This window comes from Papaver somniferum, chromosome 11 (genome assembly GCF_003573695.1).
Source record: "Papaver somniferum cultivar HN1 chromosome 11, ASM357369v1, whole genome shotgun sequence".
NCBI classification, from domain to species: Eukaryota; Viridiplantae; Streptophyta; class Magnoliopsida; order Ranunculales; family Papaveraceae; genus Papaver; species Papaver somniferum.
This window is the reverse complement of record NC_039368.1, coordinates 84,866,894-84,884,006: the sequence shown is the minus strand read 5'-3', so window position 1 is coordinate 84,884,006 and position 17,113 is coordinate 84,866,894.

Below are 17,113 nucleotides of genomic sequence, written 5' to 3'. Positions count from 1 at the left end.
TTTGTTGAAGTCGAAGGATCTTTTCCTCAATCTTCTGATTCCTACTAAGATATTAGGGAGAAGATTCCAACTGATATGGTTTTTCATGTTCAACAACTTGTTGATGCAAAAAAAGTCTTGATATGGTAAAATCTGAGTTGAAAAAGGTTAGTCTCATGAAAAATCATGCAAAAGATCCTCCAAACAAGGATATCCTCTCTAAAGATGCAGAGGTTGCTGTTGTTCACAAGCTCAAAGACCCGGTGTCTCATGAGGATTCTGAACCGTACATAGGATCTTAGTTCGTGTTCGGGCATAGTGTTGGAGTCTGTTTTTCTTTAGCTTGTTGATTTTTAGTTTCCTAGTATATCTTCTTTTTGGCTTAGTTGGAAGAATAACTAGTGCTTGAATAGCAATGATTGTGACTACACATAGCTATTATGTTTCATCTCCTTGTTTTATTTTATAGGTTTATTAGTTTTAAATTCTAAAAATATTTGGAGGATGATGTTTTGCAGTATTAATCTTTTTGATTTGATATATTGCAACTTGTTATGGGATATGTATGTTTGCGTCCGTGAACTTGAAGGTCCCATATATTGTCAAAAGTAAAGTCATTTGTGATCGGTATTCACGTACTGGTAAAAGAATGAATAGACTTTTGAAAAATACAAAAGTTAAGCCTATACTGTCAAATACTTGATGGAATATAGGTTAAAATCTTTTGTTTTCAAGGATTATGTCTATTAGTGTCGTTATGCAAATAGTGATTGAAGATAGAATGAATCCTTGTTTATTCCGCAGTATTGATTATCCCTGATCCATATTCTTATATATTACTGTGAGGCTCCGTAATACATCTTATGTTGAGCACGATACAACGAAGTTGATTATTTTATGATTAACCTTGTTGGTTGTTCCGTAAGGTACTTTATGTTGAGCATATTGAACTAAATTAATCATCTTGTTTGGTTATTTAGTTATTGCTTTTGTAATTAGTTTTATTGTGTATTCCAATTAGATTAATTATGGGTTCTCTCGTGATTAATCTAGTTGAGTGTTTTTGTGTCTCCATAACTTCTCTTATGTTTAGCACAATCAATTGAATTTATCACCACGTGTGTTTGATTTGATTGTGCATTCCGATTAAACTAATCATGGGTTTACTTGTGATTAATTTGATTGAGTTTTTGGATATAGAAAATCATTCTCATGGTTTTTGGTGTCCAATAAAATCCTTCTTTTCTTTTGAAATTAAGGTCGCTCTTGTTGTTCTTTCGGGAATGACATCAAATGGGGGAGAGTTCTTTTGAACTTGTGCTTAATGGTAATATCTTGAGGGGAGTGCGGCTGTGGAATATTATAGGGGTTATCTTATATCTTTAAACTCCTTGATGAATGCATTTAGCTTCGGCTTTATGATTGCATCTAAATTATGTTGGTATGTATTCTTCTTTTGGTCATGAAATGTCTCTTTCGGAAATTTCATTATGATCCCGTTCTTGTACCTTTTCCAATTTTATTGACAAAAAGGAGGAGAATTAATATGTAATTCATACTACAAATACATATGGTTTTCGGATCATTATGTAAGGGAGAGTGGTTTCCATGTGAGATGGAGTATTGACTAAGGGGGAGTGGTTTCCATTAGAGATGGAGTATTGACTAAGGGGGAGTGGTTTCCATGTGAGATGGAGTGTTGACTAAGGGGGAGTGATACATATCACCATAGTATTATTGTTGAGGTTGTGATACAATTGAACTTTGACGCCGTGTAATAATACTATGATACTTTATAACAATGATCGAGACCGATGCTTTCTCATTGTTATAGCTACGGATCTTCAACAACAGTGATGCTAAACTTACAACCTTTGGGATCATTGGAGTACTTAGAAGTGACGAAGATTTCGAGGAATGTTGAAGATTAGACATGTGGAATAGGAACTACTAAAGTTTCTTTATCTTTTTTGTATTTCATATGTATTGATAGTTGAGTCACTAAAATTTACAAAGGGGGAGATTGCTCGGTCGAACTCGCATGCGTTTTTATCTCAAGCATGTTTGTCAATGTTAGTGATCAAAACTACAAGTCTTGATTTCTAGTCTATTATAACTAAGTCTCGGACTAGGATAGAAAGTGTAATTGACCTCAAGGACTTCATGGCGATTCATCATACAAGTAGAATAACTACTCAAGGAACCGGTGGAACTTCTCGACAAAAAGGTATGTGAAGACTTGAACTTATCTGTCACTCAAAAGTCTATCTACTCTATCTCCTGCTCTTTGAGACAAGAAATCATATGTTATATATATAGACTTAGATTATACACATTTGGTATTTCGATCCGAGTATACCTCGCCTATCTATATCTCGAAATATGTGTTGGTAAGCTTTTCCCTTCGATCAAGTTTATCTTTACCACGTGACAAAAGTCATGATATGTTTCAATCATCTTGAAAATTGCTTTGACGAGAAAGAGCGTAACATCTATATAGCGTCCTCTAAGAATGTTTCAATGATTGAAATGAGAGTTTAGGTTACATAACCAATAGTGGACATAAACATTGGTGTGGAAACACATTTATGTATAAGTTCTATTCCTTGAACCAAAGTTTGGGAACTTTGTTGATCAAGAGAAAACGGAAGAATGGCGTGAGCCAAGCCCACAAACTCAGTCCGCTAACTGACGAACTTCTCATCCCGAGAAATTTTGCTGGAGTTGACAAACTAGACCAGTCCGCGAACCCAGTCCACAAACTGGCGGAAGGTATATTGCCGAGATTTTCTGCTGGAGTTTGTAAACTCTGCCCGATTGCTTAAGTCCGCGAACCTAGTCTGCGAACTTGAGGAAGTTATATATCTGAAGATGATTTCTAAACTTAAACTTATAAAGACTAAGGAATGCAGTTTGCAAACCCTGGCTATAAATTTCATGAACCGATTCGAGTGAATCAAATAATCTTTGCTTCAATTGTGTCTTGTGTAGTACATAAGATTTCTTTGCAATTGAACAACTCTCTAACTAGTTCATTTGAGTCAATTGAACTTTTTATGGTGAAGAAGAACATGGTTGATATGAAATGCTCATATGGCTAACCATTTTGGTGGACTATTGTTGAACCAACAAGTGCAAACGTTTGGGTATGGTTAACAAACCAAGAAGCGTGCAGCTCATTTGTGTATAATAAGCTAAGTTTTCGATCTAACGGTTGAGACATATTAGCTTGAATCTAAATCGGGTTTTCATCTAACGGTGGATATTGTTTGCTTTGTGACCAAGGCGAAACCCTGATTTGAAAGACTATATAAGGGGACATCTGGCAACTCTGCAAAACTAATCCCCACACCTTACATGTGATACTAGTTTGCGTGGTAGATTCGATTCTCCTTTAACCTCTGGTTTTCTTTTCTCAAACCGGGTTAACGACTTAAAGACTTCTTTGGGATTGTGAAGCCATACCGATACTACTTTTATCGTAGTTGTGTGATCTGATCTTGCATCTTCTATCGTACGAGTACAATCAGATTGATTGGCTTGAGATTGATATCTCCGATAGGAAAGATATAAAAAGTAATCACAAACACTTAGTCTCATCGTTTGTGATTCCACAACATCTTATTTCGCTACCATACGATTAAGATTGTTGTGAGGTGATTGATAACTATAGGCTTTTCTTCGGGAATATAAGACCGGATTATCAATTGGTTCATGTTCTCCTTGATTATTATCAAAAGACGGAACAAAACCTTTAGGGTTTATCTGTGGGAGACAAATTGATCCTTTGATAGACTTGTCTGTGTGAGACAGATTTGTTTATTGTTAAAGCCTGCGATTTTGGATCGTAGCAACTCTTAGTTGTGGGTGAGATCAGATAAGGAAATAAAGTGCCCAGTATCCTGTTGGGATCATAGGCGTAGGAGTATAACTGTACCTTGGATCAGTGGGAGATTGATTGGGGTTCAACTACAGTCCAATCCGAAGTTAGCTTGGAGTAGGCTAGTGTCTATAGCGGCTTAATACAGTGTGTGTTCAATCTGGACTAGGTCCCGGGATTTTTCTGCATTTGCGGTTTCTTCGTTAACAAAATTTCTGGTGTATGTGTTATTTCAATTTCCACATTATATTGTTTTATCTTTATAATTGAAATAATACAGGTTGTGCGTTTGAATCAATCAATTGGAAATACGACCTTTGGTTGTCGATTGATATTGATTGATCCTTGGATATTGGTCTTTGGTACCATCCAAGTTATTCCTTGTGTTTGATTAAAGACTTATTGATTTCTATTAGCTTGAGTAAATCAAAACAATAGAGAGATATTAACTCCTCGAGATACTTTTACCTAGATTGAGTCTGACTGTCTAGTTGATTCTCTAGAAATTATTTCGGAGTTAGTCCATAAAGATTGCTAAACGAAATATTGGGTGGTGTTGTTAGACCCCCGTTTTTTCACATTTTATGGGGGGGGAGTTCTTTTGACTCCTTTCTTCTATCAATTGGAATCTACTCTCAGCTCTAAAGTCACTAAGCATTAAAAGGGTTTTTTTTTTTTAAAAAAAAAAAAATTTACAGGCTTAACAGTCTTTATAGAAGAACTCACCGATTTTGCAACCTTGTACTTTCCTTTAGCCGCAATCCAGTTGTCTTCAATATTATGAAATTCCCTTCATTTTCCTCTTGATCACCTTCATTGTTGTCCTCATTGTCTTCATTATCTTCATTATTGCTATTTTCTTCATCATCTTCATTGTTATCATGTTTATTATCATTGTTATCATTATCGTTTTCATTGTCACTGTGTTCTTCGTCATTGTTATCATCATTGTTCCCTCATTCTTCACTTGACCAATATTGTTGATAAAAAGGAAGAACAAAAGAGAAAGTACTTGTGAAGTTATAATAAATACTAAATGGGTCCTTTTTAGGGGCATAATCGTCTTAAAATTACATGGGGAATAGAAATCCCTTATTTAAGATAACAATTATTTTACTTTCTATATATGTGAGACTAGTATTCCGTTGATACCCTCAGAAAGATAAATAAATAATTAAAAAAACAATTCTGACATTCTCTCCTGATTAATATTCCGCTTTTATTCCTTTAATATCTCCAATTTCTCCATCTTCTCTGTTTTTAACTCACAACATCCTTTATCTTCATTTCTATTGTACCATAAAATCTATTTCATCTTTTTAATAGACGGAGGTCTGTGGATTCCTCTCAGGAGGAAAATGGTGGACAAATTGTTGTTCACCGCAACACAACTTGATTGTGTTGATTGGTAAATCCTGTCTCATGTGCCTGATCAAAAGAGACAAGATTTTGTACCTCTGAGGATTTAAGAAAAGTTTGTTTTTCTTCTTTTCTTAGTTTTGTGTCTATCAATAAATGAGGGTTATTATCGATAATTCTACTCTCTCTAGGGTTCAGAGTTATGCGTGCACGAACCTGTTAAAAGGTTGCGTAACCCTACATTCCTTTTTCCTTCCCTGGAACCTCTTTTTATCTCAAGACTACTTGTTGAATTTAAATTATGATTTCCTCTCACAAACCCATACGTGTATGGATACTCCAAGCATCATGTCTTCTGATGTAAAAGATGTTAATATGATTGTCAAGCCATCAATCATGAAGGAAAAAGAGAAATCTTCGTTAGCTCCGACATTGAAAAGAAAAAGAAGGAATGTGAGGAATCCTATAGTTGTTCCTTCAAATTCTCAGAAGTTTTCTGATGTTCTTGATGTGTTGAAGGAGATGCAAAAGGATATTCAACAAATAAAGGCTTTTGTGTTTAAGACTCATGAGATTCAGAAGGCCTTGGTTCGACATCAGTCAAGAAGGTTTATTGATATTAACTCCTATCTTCATGAACCTTATGTCCCATTGGTTGTTGACGACAAGGAGATCGGGAACGATAAAGAATTCTTCAAAGGTCTTAACATCTAGTAAATCTTCTATTTTCTTGTTTTGTTTAGAAGAATAACTAGAGTTTGGAATAGCCATTATTGTGATTACATGTAGCTATGTCCAACGTTTTCATCTTCATGTTTTTAGGTTTTTTTGTTTAAATTCTAAAATTGTTTCGAAGATGATTTTTGTTGTATTAATCTTTATGGTTTTATATATTTCAATGTGTTATGGGATATGTGTGTTTGCATCCGTGAACTGTGATTGTCCCATACCTTGTCAAAAGTTAAGTCTTTCATATGTCGATATGCATGTATTGATAAAAGAATGAATGAACTTTTGACAAATAAAAAAGTTAATCCTAAGGGGGAGAATTAATGTGTAGTTCACACTACAAATACATATGATTTACGGATCATTATGTAAGGGGGAGTGGTTTTCATGTTGAGATATGTATTGACTAAGGGGGAGTGATACATATAAATATAGTGTTATTGTCAAAGTTGTGATACAATTGAATTTTGATGTTGTGTAATAATACTATGACACTATATAACAATGATTGAGAGAATTTTGTTTTCTCATTGTTATAGCTACGGATCTTCAACAACTGTGATCTTACAACCTTTAGGATCATGGAGTACTTGGAAGTGACGAAGATTTCGAGTCCGTTGAAGATGCCAAGGAGATCAAGCATGTGGATGAGAAGCTATATTTTTTATCTTTTTGTAATCCATATGTATTGATAGTTTTGTCACTAAATTGACAAAGGGGGAGATTGTTAGAGAATTTCTCGGTCGAACTCGCATGCGTTGCTATCTCAAGCATGTTTGTCAATGTTAGTGATCAAAACTACAAGTCTTGATTTCTAGCCTATTTGTAGATGTCTCGGACTAGGACATAAATAGTGTAGTTGAGCTTAAATATCTCGACGTTCATCTCTTGAAGACGAAGAACTACTAAGGGATCTTGTGGAACTTCTTCGACAAAAGGTATGTGGATACTTGAACTTATCTATCACTTGGAAAGTTGATGAGTGCGAAAAAGTGCATGATTCTATATATTTTTCTTGGCATTTAACTCATCTTTTGTGCATTAATTCTACATTTTATCCCATATTTTGTACTTTCTTTGTTTTCAAGAATAAATATTTTTATTAATTAATTTTGCATTTTTAGGTAATAAATAAAGACTAGATGAGTTGCGGAGCGAAAAGTGCAAAGACACGGAGAAAGCCGGCGGAAACTCTAGAGGAAAAGAAGTGCAGAATGCGGTATAGAAGACTCAAGGATGAAAATGGGCTCACAAAGGAAGAAATTGTTCTTAAAGAAGAAGTGGGCTCAAGATTGTTTAAGCTCAAACCCATTTCCTAAACCCAAACCCATTTTCTAAGCCTAAAATCAATACCCAAACCCGTTTCTCTCCTTCACCGTCAGATTGAATCAATTCCATCATCCAATGGTCGCTCCATCAGAGTCCATCGAGTTTTGATGTTCCTGTCTAACACTATAGCACCTAACTCCATCTCAGACCGTCATTTTTGATGTATCCCAGATCCAAAGGTCGCTTCATATCCATTTCCATCGAGCCGTTGGATCATTCCTTCATCTTTTCATCCAACATCTTCGCTTCGCTAAACATCAAAATTTTCTGCACCCGCTCAACACCACAATACCTAACCCTACCCAAAACAGAACCAAACGCACCCCAACCTAATTCCCATCGAGTTTCCTTCTTCTCCATATCTTCTCCCTCACCCCCGATGCAGAACCCATTTCCACCACCTGCTCCGCCACCAACTCTCTGCCACTACCACAACCACCACTAACTCCACTTACCACCAACCCTAAGTCCATCATCACCTCTATGTCTCTCAACTAGCCTTTTCAATTTCACATCTCCCCAAACCATAGCCGTTTGTGTGTGAAAGTGCAGAGAATAGTTGGTAGGCATCAATGGACAAATTGAAGGCATGGGAAGACACAAAAGACGCAATAGAAGAATAGGTCGACGTTATTGAGTGTTTTCAGAAAGTAGGTATGATTTAATTTTGATATCTTTGAAACCCTAATTTTGATATTTTGGGGATTCTAGGGTTAGACGTGTGCAACTATAAATTGAGACCTTGGGTTGTTGTAGAAGTCATGCTTGGACTAGCCAGAGCACCACCAAGAGGCCTGGAATAGCCAGGACCTCAACTGTTAATTTTGTTTTCAATATCAGTTCATTTTAAATTTCAGTTGTTCAATTCATCATGTTCTAGTTTAATTGCTAAGGGGGAGATGAAATCATGATGCTTCTGCTAATTCAATCCAAGCTAGATATTGTGCTTGTTGTGCTGAGTTTAGGATAGTCTTAATCAAAGAACATCCTTTAGGTTGTTAAAACACCTAAGTGGCTTCTCTGCGGGTAGTTGCAGTGTGAGAGCCCCAACTATCACAAGGTTTAGAATTAACTTAGTGCCTTTAGCCTCCTTTCTAACCCAACCCTTTGATGAGCAGCAGGCATAGAACCTCCACTGCCATCTAGTTAGTCAGAAAGCCTAGAAGCTGACTGATAACTAACAAGGGACAAGAGCAGTATTGAACTGAGATTGCCTTAGCATAGGTAAAATGGTGGATTTTAAGCCTTAGTACCCTGCCACTGTTACCTTTACTTTCTGTCACTATTTCAGTCACATACCAAAACAGCTCAGTTGTGTTTCAACACAACACAAAATTCATTCCCACTGTCACTAGAAAAGTAGAAACAACATTTGCACCCTCCAAGTCCCTGAGGACTTTCCCTTTCTTCCCATCACTAGCTACATTCGACCCTGTATACTTGCAGGTGTAGTTGTAGGCTTTCTTAAAAACCTACCAAGTTTTTGGCGCCGCTGCCCAGGACTCGGTAGCGGTGCTATTGTTGTTTTCTTTTTCTTTACTTTACCCTGTACATATTTTTTTTAGTTTTTTCTTTTCAGTTATTGCTAGTGTAACTTAGTGTAACTTACTTTTGTATCTTTAGCTGTAATTTTTGATTTTTAGTTTCTGCACTTTGTGACTTAGTGTAACTTCTGCCATTTGCATATTAGTATCACCTGCCATATCACATAGTTTTCATAGTTTAATTTATTTTGTAGCATACTACTGCAACTGTGTAGTTCTGCATCATTTGCATACTACTTGTATATATGTGTTAGCTGTACTTTTAGTTGTAGTTTTAGCTCTTCAGTCAATTGCATCATTGTTTTATCTCACATTTAGTTTAAGTCACCTGCATCATAAGTCCTGTGAGTATCTTTAGCATATCTGTTAATTTTTCTTGTGTTTTCTTTCATCTTGCATCTCATGCTGTAGATTTTAGTGAAGCCAATGTCCTGTAACACATTGTTTTCTTAGTAGTGTTAAAAGTTGTGAAGCCATTGTTCTCTTACTGTCTTGACTGCCATCCTGTAGTTGTATCTTATAGTAGCTGCATCTTAGACATACTTTTTAAGCTGCATCAATTCATACATCTTGTCCTGTTTTTTTTTGTAGTGTAACTGAAGTTCATATCCATCATTTCCCTTTTTCTGTTCTAGTAGTTTAAGTATTTTGTTGTGTGTCTTGTTTTGCTAGGTCACTTCTCTTTTGCACTTTATCCATAACTGCATATTGTGTCAACCCCTTTGTCAGTCCAAATAACTCATTGCCATGCAGTAAATTACTCTTAGTTGCTTACTGGTATCAATATTGTTTGAAACTGTCTCAATTCCAAATTTTTGAGAACTCATTCTCTTCTTTGAGTCACCAGGTACCTGTGTTGCTGCTGCTATTGCTGCTGTGCTCCTGTTGTTCCCTGTTCCTGTTGTGCTGCCAGCCTCTGCTGCTGCCAACTGACTGCTGCTGCTGCTGTGCTGCTGCATGTTGCTGCTGCTGAGTGCTGTGTAGCCCTGCTTTGCTGGTGCTACTGTGCTGCTGAGGAGAAAATCACAAGCCCAACTGGGCCTGCTGAAGTTGCTGCCAAGCTTAACAAGTTGAGCCAAGCCCAACTGGGCCTGAACAAAGACAAAAGCTTAGGATGATCCAAAGCCCAACTGGGCTTTTGCAACCAAACTGAGCAGCTGGGCTGTGCTTAAGCAAGTAAGCCTAAACCCATTAAGAGAACCCAACCTGTGGGCTTCCATTTTTAATTTGTGGGCTTGTAATAATTTTTTCCATTTTTCTGTTGGGTTTGTAATTAATTTCTTGTGGGCTTGTTTGTTTAATTTCTTGTGGGCTTGTGGTGTTAGATTGATTTGGGCCTGTAGTTTTAAATTAGAAAAACTGAACTTTGAAAGCCCAACTGGGCCTCAGACCAAACAAGCAACAGTTGGGCTATTTCAAAAGCTACATTGGGCTTCAGTTTGCATACACATTGTGGGCTTAGTTCACCTTCCCTTGGCAAAGCAATTTCTCCCACCAATGTGGGCTTGCTCCCAATACTAAAACCAAAATTTTTGCTCCCAATTAAAAACCAAATTTTTCTACCTCTTTAAAACCAAAATTTTCCCATAAAAAACCAAATAGTGGGCTTTGTGTCTTTTCAATATGGGCCAACCTCGTGCTCTCCATGAATACATGTATCCCACAATAAAAATTCCATTATCATGTTTTCTTACCTCAAACCAATAACCCTTTTAAAATAAATGCAAGCATGATACAAATACTTCCTATATTTCGAGGGTTCGATTCTGAGAATCCCTATACTCATGTAAGAGAGTTTGAACAAATTTGTCGGACTATGCAACCTGATCATATGTCCGAAGACTCTCTGAAATTGCGTTTGTTTACATTTTCTCTAAAGGAAAGGGCCAAAACATGGTTTTACGGTTTGAGACCACAATCAATCAACACTTGGGACCAACTCACAGATCTATTTTTCAAAAAATTCTTTCCATATCATAGGACCATCGCTATTCGTCAAAGTATCAATTGTTTTGTCCAATTGGATGAGGAAACTGTTTTTCTTTTACTTTTGAACGTTTTAATGATTTGTTGAGCGAATGTCCGCATCATGGATTTGAGAAGTGGAGACTTGTCGTCATCCTCTATGAGGGACTATACTTTAAATCTCGAACCATGGTTGAGTCTATGTGTAATGGTAAATTTATTGATAAATCTGTGGATGATGCATGGAAATTTTTAGCTGAAATTGCAGAGAAAACCCATCAATGGGAATCTGTTAGGGAAACAGGGACAACGCCACATGGTATGAGTCACCCCCATGAGTTAGAGTCTTATTCTTGTGATAGCTCCGACCTTAGGATTGAAAATTATCCTAGATTGCAAAATCCCTATCATGATGATGATGATGATTATGATGTTATGTTGGAAGAACATGTCTATACTGAAAATGTTATGGAACCTTTGGGTTCAAATACATTAGGCTTCTATGCCTCGACCTTCATGAATGATGTTTCTTCTAGTATTCCATATACATGTGATGTTGATACTGATTTTGAGCATGTGCATCTGTCCTATGAAGATGACTTAGGTAATATAGAATCTTCTGTTGACACTAATATGCATGAAAATATAATTGTTGTGTCTGATTCTCTACCTGGGTCACGTTGTGATGTTTCCACTGATTTGCCGATGCATGAGAATAATTCTTCTGATGATGTTGATGATTCTGATTTGTGTGAGCATGGTGAGCATGTTGTGACACTTGTAGGAGACTTAGGAGATGTTGATGTGATTAATAATGATGTGCATATCGTCCTACATAAGTCACAATCTGATGGCCTTCCACCCAACCTAGATTTGGTTTGTACCGATATTGTCAAACCAATTTTTCTGAGAATGCCCAACCTAGGTTTGGAACTGTGTGCTTCCCAATTCCTTTTGGACTATTTTGCATCTAAGTATAATATCTTTGAGGAGCCACAGTTGGAATTAGCACGTTTGCCCGTCCCTAGAAAAGTTCATTTCGAGCTAGACCTTGTGCATGATGAACCCCCAAAACTGCAGATTTTGTATCCAAAATTTTATCTGTTGAAACATCCAGGTTTGGGGGTAGCTCATTTTGTTTCACAGCTTCACTTGCATGCCTATCACATTATTATTGTGTGAAGCTGTTGAAATGTCTATATTTCGTCTTTTGGGTTGATCCTCAACTCTTTATACTGTATGTATATAGTGAATTGTTTGTATATAATCCGGTAGGTAATGTTTAGTGGAATCATATGTTTCTTGTATATATTGTGTTAACCCAATGTGAATTCAGTTGAGTTACTGTTGGGTTTTTCCTTGAATAATGGAGTTCAAAACTTGCTTTCGCCAATATCCGGTAATCTCTTTCCTTTTTCTACACTTAGCATCGTTCTCATGGTATGTGTTATAATCATGTTTATCTTTTGAAACATTGAGGACAATGTTTATTTTAGGTTTGGGGGTGAAAAGTAGATACTTTGATAACATGCTATAATCGAAAAATAGAACTCATTCTTTTTGGAAAAAAAAAATGAAAAAGTCAAAATAAAAAATAAAAAATTTAAAAAAAAAAACATAAAAATGGAGCTCATTTACCTTGAAATGTTGACTCTTGTGCATGTATGTAAACATAAGGATTCTTAGTCTAGATATTTAGGCACCCTGATTCTAGCACAATTCACATGGTGATAAGAAACTTGCACGCACACGATCTACCAATACATGTATAGCCTCGATCTTCAAGGTGTTTGATAGGAAGTTAGATTGCCAATCACTTTAGAATACTGAATGAGACTTGACTAGCTTGTTCTTTGGTTGGCTGGGATAGAAGTTGGAGGATACGTTAAGAAAAGCAACCATAGAATTTGACCGGATGCATTCGATAAGGGCCACCTCTTGCTAAGAGTCATGTAATTATGTTTTTCTTTTTGTTCATGTATCAAAAGTGTCACTATGTTGTAAAGATCAAAGTTATTTCTTCAAAAAAAAAATCAAAAAAATCAAAAAAATTCAGAAAAATCAAAAAAAAAAATATTCAATCAAGTATTTATTTATTCCATGTTTTGTCATGTTAAAGACAATATTCTCTCTTGTTCCAAAAATAAAAGAGAGTAATCAATGTAAATAAGAGTCATGTAAAGAGTCATCTTTTTGTTGTAAATAGTCTTGTAATAAGCAAGGAGGGTGCAGCCATCGATGTATAACGCGGGTAAACTGAAATATCACCAACTCATTGGGTGAACATTCACAATTCTCGTAAAGCCGGACAGCTAGCTTGGCTTAGAATTCGGTTCTTAGCCTAAAAACTATCTCTTGGTGATTAGTAGTCATAACTTCAGGTCATTCTAGAAACATGTGTAGATACACTTTACACTCTTATCACGTGTCTTTAGTTGTTATCAGTGCTAGGATTGTGCCTTTGATAGCTAGATTGACATCTCCATTTTGCTGTGAGCTTAAACTGACTTGCACATGTCACATTTGATGGAATCTGAGCTTATATTTTGTCCTAGAAATTTATAGGTACGTTCTAAGCAAACCTTCACGAGACTTCACTCGTCCACTAGGGACACTTAGTGGTTTAAAAGGCTTAGTGCATATGCTAAATGCATTCGAGAGACCAGCGACAGTGGTATAGGTAGGATTTCCTTTGTTTTGTTTTACTTGAGGACAAGTAAAATTCAGGTTTGGGGGTATTTGATGAGTGCGAAAAAGTGCATGATTCTATATATTTTTCTTGGCATTTAACTCATCTTTTGTGCATTAATTCTACATTTTATCCCATATTCTGTACTTTCTTTGTTTTCAAGAATAAATATTTTTATTAATTAATTTTGCATTTTTAGGTAATAAATAAAGACTAGATGAGTTGCGGAGCGAAAAGTGCAAAGACACGGAGAAAGCCGGCGGAAACTCTAGAGGAAAAGAAGTGCAGAATGCGGTATGGAAGACTCAAGGATGAAAATGGGCTCACAAAGGAAGAAATTGTTCTTAAAGAAGAAGTGGGCTCAAGATTGTTTAAGCTCAAACCCATTTCCTAAACCCAAACCCATTTTCTAAGCCTAAAATCAATACCCAAACCCGTTTCTCTCCTTCACCGTCAGATTGAATCAATTCCATCATCCAATGGTCGCTCCATCAGAGTCCATCGAGTTTTGATGTTCCTGTCTAATACTATAGCACCTAACTCCATCTCAGACCGTCAGTTTTGATGTATCCCAGATCCAAAGGTCGCTTCATATCCATTTCCATCGAGACGTTGGATCATTCCTTCATCTTTTCATCCAACATCTTCGCTTCGCTAAACATCAAAATTTTCTGCACCCACTCAACACCACAATACCTAACCCTACCCAAAACAGAACCAAACGCACCCCAACCTAATTCCCATCGAGTTTCCTTCTTCTCCATCTCTTCTCCCTCACCCCCGATGCAGAACCCATTTCCACCACCTGCTCCGCCACCAACTCTCTGCCACTACCACAACCACCACTAACTCCACTTACCACCAACCCTAAGTCCATCATCACCTCTATGTCTCTCAACTAGCCTTTTCAATTTCACATCTCCCCAAACCCTAGCCGTTTGTGTGTGAAAGTGGAGAGAATAGTTGGTAGGCATCAATGGACAAATTGAAGGCATGGCAAGACACAAAAGACGCAATAGAAGAATGGGTCGACGTTATTGAGTGTTTTCAGAAAGTAGGTATGATTTAATTTTGATTTCTTTGAAACCCTAATTTTGATATTTTGGGGATTCTAGGGTTAGACGTGTGCAACTATAAATTGAGACCTTGGGTTGTTGTAGAAGTCATGCCTGGACTAGACAGAGCACCACCAAGAGGCCTGGAATAGCCAGGACCTCAACTGTTAATTTTGTTTTCAATATCAGTTCATTTTAAATTTCAGTTGTTCAATTCATCATGTTCTAGTTTAATTGCTAAGGGGGAGATGAAATCATGATGCTTCTGATAATTCAATCCAAGCTAGATATTGTGCTTGTTGTGCTGAAATGTTTAGGATAGTCTTAATCAAAGAACATCCTTTAGGTTGTTAAAACACCTAAGTGGCTTCTCTGCGGGGTTGCAGTGTGAGAGCCCCAACTATCACAAGGTTTAGAATTAACTTAGTGCCTTTATCCTCCTTTCTAACCCAACCCTTTGATGAGCAGCAGGCATAGAACCTCCACTGCCATCTAGTTAGTCAGAAAGCCTAGAAGCTGACTGATAACTAACAAGGGACAAGAGCAGTATTGAACTGAGATTGCCTTAGCATAGGTAAAATGGTGGATTTGAAGCCTTAGTACCCTGCCACTGTTACCTTTACTTTCTGTCACTATTTCAGTCACATACCAAAACAGCTCAGTTGTGTTTCAACACAACACAAAATTCATTCCCACTGTCACTAGAAAAGTAGAAACAACATTTGCACCCTCCAAGTCCCTGAGGACTTTCCATTTCTTCCCATCACTAGCTACATTCGACCCTGTATACTTGCAGGTGTAGTTGTAGGCTTTCTTAAAAACCTACCAAAAGTCTATTTCTACATCTCCTATATTGAGACATAAGTCGTGTTACAATATATTTTTCTCTGTACACATTTGAGATTTCGAGTTGAGTATATTTGTTTACATATTTCTCGAAATATGTGTTGGTAAGCTTTCTCTTCGACTAAGTTCATCTTATATCATGAGAAAATTGCCGAGCAACATCCTACATGGTTTGTATTATACAATAATTTGGTGTAAGACTTGGAAGGTTTCAATATCTTGAAAATTTCTTTGATGCTAATAGTGTGTGAAAACGTCTATTGACATTATAGAAGAATGTTTCAATGGTTGAAATAAAGAGTTGATGATGTAACCATCTTTAGATATAAGCATATATAGTGTGTTTACACATTAGTGTATAAGTCCATAAACCGGAAGCCAAGAGTATGCATATGTGTGTATATGAAATTGGTGAAGGAGACAGGTTAAGTATGCGTACCCGTACGCATACTGACGGAAGTTCTCGAGCCGAGAATTTCTGCTGAGTTTGGTTTTGACAAAACTCTTAACTAGTCACCTTAAGTATGCGTACCGGTACGCATACTTAAGGAAGTTTTTGAACCGAAAATTTCTGCTGAGTTTGGAAACTTTACAAACTCAAAAACCGGTTGCTTAAGTACGCATACTTCAGCTGGTTACTTTGTCAAATCGGTCAAGTCCATGAACTTAAACATTAAAATCATAAGGAATGCAATCTTTGCAAACCGTGGCTATAATGTTCATGATTGATTCAAGTGAATCAAACCGATTTGATTTCAATTGTGTTTTCTAAACTATTGAACAACTCTTAACTAGTTTCATTTGAGTAATTTGAACTAGTTATGGTTAAGATGAATAAGGTTGATATGAGAGTAATCATTTGGCTAACCTCGGTTAACTATTTGTGAACCAACATGGTGTACACGTTTAAATACGGTTACATAAACCTAAATGGGGGTACATTTCATTTGTGTGTAACAAGCTAAGTTCGATCTAACGGTTGAAAGATATTAGCTTGGTTGAATAAGGTTTTTCATCTAATGGTGAATATTGAATGCTTTGTTACCAAGGTAACTTGGATTGCAAACCCTTATTTGAAAACTATATAAAGGAGAACTCTAGCAACTGGGAAACCTAATCCCCACACCTCCTGTGTGTTACTAGTTGCATAACTAGAGTCGCTTCTCCTTTAAACTTAGGTTTCTTCTCGACACCCTGTAGGTTAACGACTTGAAGACTTCATTGAGATTGTGAATCCAGGCCCAACTAGTATCTTTGTATTTGCATGATCTGATCTTGCTGTTTCTATCGTGTTGAGTGAAATTGAAATAATTAGCTCGGGATTTTATATCTTCGATAGGCAAGATAGAAAAGTAATCACAAACAAACTTCGTCCCATCGTTTGTGATTCCACAATAACTTGTTTCGCTAGTCGATTAAGTTTATTGTGAGGTGATTGATAATACTAGGCTGTTCTTCCGGAATATAAGTTCGGTTTATCAATTGGTTCATGTTCACCTTGATACATCAAAAGACGGAACAAAAACTCTTGGGTATTTCTGTGGGAAACAGATTTATTCAATCCTATAGACTTTTCTGTGTGAGACAGATTTGTCTATCAAGTCTTCGACTTTGGGTCTAGCAACTCTTAGTTGTGGGTGAGATCAGCTAAGGGAATCAAGTGCGTAGTATCCTGCTGGGATCAGAGACGTAAGGAGCGCAGCTATACCTTGAATCAGTGTGAAATTGATTAGGGTTC